The 6428-nt window shown below is 41.7% G+C and overlaps 1 non-coding gene across 1 annotated transcript; it reads right to left on the minus strand.

Annotated features, from left to right (window-relative positions):
• Positions 1 to 2719: 2719 nt before the first annotated feature.
• Positions 2720 to 2825, minus strand: LOC120281182. Its single transcript, XR_005542511.1, has one exon. It is a non-coding gene; the product is annotated as a small nucleolar RNA R71 (small nucleolar RNA).
• Positions 2826 to 6428: the final 3603 nt, after the last annotated feature.

Consider the following 6428-nt stretch of genomic DNA (forward strand, 5'->3'; position numbering starts at 1 on the left):
TAAGGTTTTAAAGTGGTTCTATGGGCCTTCAACACCATGTATCCTTTAGAAGATAGTTATTGGGGGAGCTTTCATCGGCAAAAATTCGGTGAGGTGTGTCCTAAGCTTGACAAGGGAACCTTTAAAAAAGGTGAGGCTATTCCACAAAACCATTAATACAGACTCCAAGAGGGTTTTACTTATGGATTGCATGTTCTTACTTTTAATTTCATTATTGATTGTATCTTGCTACATGGAGAGCTAAACCCCTAATGGGTGGTTGGACTTGTAACGTAAGGATGACTTTGTTCATTGACCTTTTATTATGTTTTCTTTAATTGATGTTTTAATTGAGTTCCAATCTTGAATGCTTGTTGGAGTGCTTTTCCCTTATAGTGACACTAGCGTTGAGAATCCATGTTGGTAATCCTTGTGGATGAGAGATATGCCATGTGGGTTATACAAAGCTAGATTGGAGAACGTTGAGAGGGTGAGTCCAGATGTAGTGGAACGTCTCCTTTCCTTTCTGGTATGATTTATCCTATCTCCGTGTTCTAAGAATTCTTTGCGGTCATAATAGAGTGAAGTGTTAAGAGAGGAACTCCGCTGGGGCTTAGTTGTGCAAGCAACATAATGAAACATTGAAGTAATCCTTAGTACTGGGGCTCAATTGTGAGTAGGGGTCTTTCCCCTAAACCAAAGGATTAGATCTAGATTAGAGAATAGGGTTTACCACTTGAAGCCCCTAGAGCTTTAAGCAACCTTGCACAGTAGCCCGTGTGGTTGCCCGATTCCAGCCCTTTTAAGTCAAGACTTCAGCCCGATTTCAAAATCTTTTCCCAATCTTTTGGCTATCTTTTCTTCATCTTTAGAGGTGGCCACTTCTAGGGTTTGGAAAGTCTTTAGCAAGGCTTTTGGAAAGGTTCACGGAATTCGACACCACCTTTTTCTCGGAAGAGAGTTATTGGGCAGGCTTTCGTCGGCACCAATCCGACGAGGTGTGCCCTAGGCCTGACGAGGGGACCTTTGGAGAAGACACGGCCACTCCAAAAGACCATCGACATGAAAACCAATGGGGTTTTACTTATGTATTGCATCTCCTTACTTTTGATTTCATTATTGATTGTATTGTGCTCCACAAAGAGCTAAACCCCTAGTGGGTACTTGGACTTGTAAACCCTAAGAAGTTATTATTTCTTAGACCTTTTATTATGCTTTTCATTAATTGATGTTTTAATTGAGTTCCAATATTAAATTCTTGTTGAGTTGGTTTTCCTTTAGAGTGACACTAGAGTTGAGAATCCATTTTGGTAATCCTTGTGGATGAGTGACACAACATGAGGGTTAGACAATGCTAGATTAGAGAGGATTGAGAGAGTAAGTCGAGAGGTAGCAGAGCATCCCCTTTCCCATCCGGTGTGATTTATCCTACCTCCACGTTCCAAGTGTTCTTTGCGGTCATAATAGAGTGAAGTCCTAAGAGACAAACTCCGCTAGGGCTTAATTACGTGAGCAACAGAATAAAGCGTTGAAGTAATCCTTAGTATCTAGGACTTAATTGTGACTAGCGGTCTTTTGCCTGGACAAAAGTGTTAGATCTGTATTAGTGAAGAGGGTTTATCACTTGGAATCACTAGAGCCTAAAGCAACCTACCACAGTGTGAGGTGTCGAGAGTGAGAGATTTCTCCACCGGGGCATAGTGTAAGGTTAGTCACGTTGACCTAAGTTTTGGGACCGTGTATTTAAGGATCTCCATGACTCATTAGATATCAATTAGTGAACATAATGATTGGTCTTGCACTTGAAACAATAGTCCTAGGGAGAGCAATGTCCGGGTGCCCCATTTATCGTCGATTGCCACTCCTATCCTTTATTTGAGCCTCCTTCTTCTTTTCTTATTTCTTCTTACATTGATTCATTTTCACATCACTATCAATTCATTTACATTCTAGTTAAATAGTAATCTTTGTGTTTCTAATCACTATTCCTTATGGATTTAACTACACTCTCATCAGGATATTATTACTTCGACAAACCCTTGCACTTACGGTACACAAGCGAAAGGACGTTGTCAAATTTTTAGCACCATTGCTGGGGAACAGGTGTTTTAGAGACACTTTGCACTTTACTATTTTAGCTATTCATCATTCGTTCTATCTCACATTTTCTTATTCTTCCATCTTTCTTATTTGTTTTTTTTCTTTATGTGCAGCTCCAGGTTATGACCCGAGGTAGCCCTTCGACATTGGTTGAAGGTGATCCGGAACTTGAACGAACACTTTATAGAAGGGGTAAAGAACCTATGAAAAACAGACAAATCAAGCTGAAGTAGAAGATGAAGGGTCAGACATGGCAAAACAGAATGAGTAGTAGAGGATACTGTCAGATTATGATAGACCCGCAGTTCTTGGCACACAATCTAGCATTATACGACCACCGATTACAGCTCAGAATTTTGAGCTAAAGCCAGTCTTCATCCAAATGCTACAACAGTCGGCACAGTTTAATGGTTTGGCAGATGAAGATCCAAACAATCACATCGAGAATTTCTTGGAAGTGTGCGACATGCTTGAGATCAATGGAGTTACGAATGATGCTATCAAGTTGAGAGCCTTCCCATTTTCCTTGAAAAGGAGAGCAAAGCAATGGCTACATTCATTATCTAGAGCATCGATCACTACATGGGAGGAGATGGTAGAAGCCTTTCTTGCCCGATATTTCCCTCTTGTAAAATCTGCGAATCTTAGGAATGAAATATCCTCTTTTGTGCAAACATAATTGGATTCTCTATTTAAGACATGGGATAGGTTCAAGGAGCTCCAAGGAGATGTCCTCATCATGGTTTCCCCGAATGGATGATCATTCAGACTTTTTACATTGGTTTGAACCCAAGTATGAAGCATTTACTTGATGCTGCAGTAGGAGGTACCTTAGGGAGCAATACCCCAGAATAAGCTCGACATCTCATTAAGGAAATGGCTATGAATAGTTATCAATGGAACACAAGGGACAGAAAGAAGGTAGCCGGACTTCATGAGATAGATGCAGTTACTTCATTGGCGGCCCAAGTGGAGTCATTGAGCAAGAAGTTAGACACTCTAACTTCTAATAGAGTGGCGGCCATGACTACTTGCACAGGGTGTGGGGGAGAACATGCTCCATCTGATTGCCCGATTTCTATTGGTAGTACATCCTCAGTTGAACAAGTGGATTTTGTGGGTAATGCAATGAGAATCCAAGGCAGTCCATATAGCAATACCTACAATCCGGGTTGGAGGAACCACCGAGTCTTTCATGGAGTAATCAAGTACAATAGAAGATAATGGCACCACCCGATTTTCAACAACAACAACAATAATCCCCTGAATATAGAGAACCGAGTTTCAGGGTTGGAAAACCGAATGACCGATCTAGAGAAAGCTTTAACCAAGTTCATCCAATTATTGGATAAAAGGTTCCAATCAGTCGAAGCCACACTTCGCAACCACACTGCATCATTGCACAACTTGGAGAATCAAGTGGGGTAAATTGCGAAGTCTCTATTGAAGAGACCTAAAGGGAGTTTACCTAGCAACAACGAAACCAATCTAAGAGAACATGTGAAGGTGATCATTTTGAGAAGTGGTCCTGAGGTTGAAGATAGAACCCCTAGTGAGGAGATCAATGTAGAAGAACCCGAGGTCATGGAGGTTAAGGAGAGAACAAAAGGAAAAGAGGTGGCACCTCCACCTTACAAGCCAAGAATTCTTTATCCTTTAAGATTGAAGAACGACCAAAATGACAACAATACAAGAAGTTCTTAGGGGTTATTCAAGCGGTTACACATCAACATTCCTTTTTTGGAGGAGTTGTCCCAAATGCCTCAGTATGCAAAGTTTCTGAAGGATCTCTTGACCAACAAGAGGAACTTGGAGGAGAGTGCATCGGTGATTCTAGATGCTTCATGTTTGACGGTGTTGCAAAAGAATATGTCAAACAAGAAGAAAGACCCCGGAAGCTTCATCATTCCGTACAACATTGATAACATGGGTGAAGAAATGGCATTGGTGGATTCAGAGGTTAGCATGAACATCATGCCTTATACTTGCTTCCAGAAACTAGGCTTGTGAGAGCCTAGGCCCACTCAGTCGACATTGCAATTGGTGAACCAAATGCTTAGACATCCGAGGGGTATCATTGAAGATGTACTTGTGAAGGTTAACAAGTACATATTTCCTGTAGACTTCGTAGTGTTGGATGTTGATGAGGATGTCGATGTCTTATTAATACTTGGAAGGCCCTTCTTGCGCACTTCCAAAGCTCTTATCGACATGGACGGTGGGGATTTGACTTTACGAGTTGGGGATGACAAGCTTACATACTGTCTCACCGAAGCCATGAGATATTCTCTAGACTTTGATGATACTCTTTATTTCCTTGACACTACCGATAAACTAAAAGATGAATATGCACAGGAAATGATGTGTCCAGACTCGTATGAGGGGTTACTAGACCAAGAAATGGAGAATGAAGACGTGATGATACTTGGTCTAGAGCACAAGATGCAACCTACCACGGTGATCATAAAGAAGATGCTCTAGAAGATGAATCATGCTAGGAGACTTCACAAGAACCGCCCCAAGCCTAATTTGGATGAGCAAAAATGGAGTAAGGGTTACAAACCCTTGTACGGTAACAAACTAGATAACTCCCTCTCTACCTTCAAAAGACTATGTTCATCATGCTTTCTGGTCATGGGCAAGAGGGAAACCTTCATTCGTGAGCCCCCATTAGGTAAGGTCAAGTACGTCAACCTAAACGACATTAAACAAGCTCTTCTTGGGAGGTAAAGCAAGTCTTTACTGTTGTTCTAGGTTTTAGTTAGTGTTTGCATGAATAAGAGCTTAAATATTGGTGTCTTAATTGTTTACATGCTATTGTTGTGATTTCCTCATGGATCTTTGGTGTTTTCATGTGCTTAATTTTGTGTAGCGAAGTATCTTGGTCAGTTGAAGGTGTTTTTCATGATTATCTGGCTAATTTTCCATAATGTGGACAGCCTTTGAATACTTGTAAATGTTCAGAAATTTTTTACAAAGCCTGTAATTTTTTCTAAGTTATCCAAAGAAGACACACGGCCATCTGGAAATTCCACACAGGCGTGTGTTTTTGTTTAGAACTCATTCCGAGAGGACAGAAGGACGTATGTCTGCCCCTGTGAACGACCTTGTAACGGTCACACACCAGTATGGAATTTCCACACGGGCGTGTGTTTCTCTGCAGAGGTTCAGAGCACTATCCCGAGAAGACATAGGGGTGTGTGTCTGCCCTTGTGTCTAACCTTGTGAACTATACACGGGAGTGGATAATTTCCACATGCCTGTGTGATTTCTTGCAAAGAGTTCTCTGGCATCGCGTGAAGATAAAGGGGTGTGTTAATGCCCTGTGATAGGCCCTGTGAAGATCCACGCCCGTGTAGAATTTCCACACAGGCATGTGAAACACTTATACGAATTTCTCGTGTGGACAAAAGAGCCACAGGGGCGTGTGGATGCCCCTGTGGGTCCGGGCACATGGGCGTGTGTAATTTCCATATGCCCATGTGGATGCATTCAGAGATGCAGTGTGCTATCCTGAGAGCACACATGGGTGTGTGTCTGCCCCTATGAAGCTCTCCTATGGAGTCATACGGGTGTGTGGATATATAGAATTCAAAAGGCCATGATTTCCTTTATAAATCTATCAAGCCTTCCTCATTTTCACACCCTTAAACGCTCAGAGATCACACGCATTCACTCTCCAAACCTTGCAGTCGTCATTTTAGAAAGATTTCACTCGAGTTTTTCTGGCCGATTTCAAAGTTTTCATCTTCATCTTGTCGAGTAAACCCTTATTCTCTCTTCTCTTCACCATTACTTGGTTTTATTTGATTAAACAGGTGAATGTGGTTCATTTCTATGCTTAAATGGTTATTGCATGTTTAGAATGAGTTTAGAAATGATTTTTGGGTGTATTTGTGGATTTTTAGCATAGTGGTCGTGCGGCTTTCATGCCCCATGGATCCACACGGCTGTGTGGGTTTCTGCAGTATTGATTCTTTGAGTTTAACTGATCAATTTTCCTTCATATATTTGCAGATATAGCTCCCAGAACAAAGAAAGTGGCTGGCAAATGTCCTAGAAAGTCTTCCCCTTTGCCGGAGAGTATAGAGTTTTCCATTCCCGAGCATCATGCTTGGTTTGAGTGATTATCGAAGCTCAAGTTTGATCAAACATGATTTCTGGACTTAAGTTCACTCAGGGAGGTATAGTTGGCCGATGACATGGCCAATAAGGTTGAGGAGCTTCTCTCAGTCGGTATCTGGCACAAATTACTGTTGGTCCAAGAGCCCGCTCTTTGTCTGCTCACTTTGGAGGTGCTATCGTCCTTTGAGTTTGACTGATTGTACTCCAGATTTGACAATGTCGAC

The sequence above is a fragment of the Dioscorea cayenensis genome, chromosome 2 (genome assembly GCF_009730915.1).
Source record: "Dioscorea cayenensis subsp. rotundata cultivar TDr96_F1 chromosome 2, TDr96_F1_v2_PseudoChromosome.rev07_lg8_w22 25.fasta, whole genome shotgun sequence".
NCBI classification, from domain to species: Eukaryota; Viridiplantae; Streptophyta; class Magnoliopsida; order Dioscoreales; family Dioscoreaceae; genus Dioscorea; species Dioscorea cayenensis.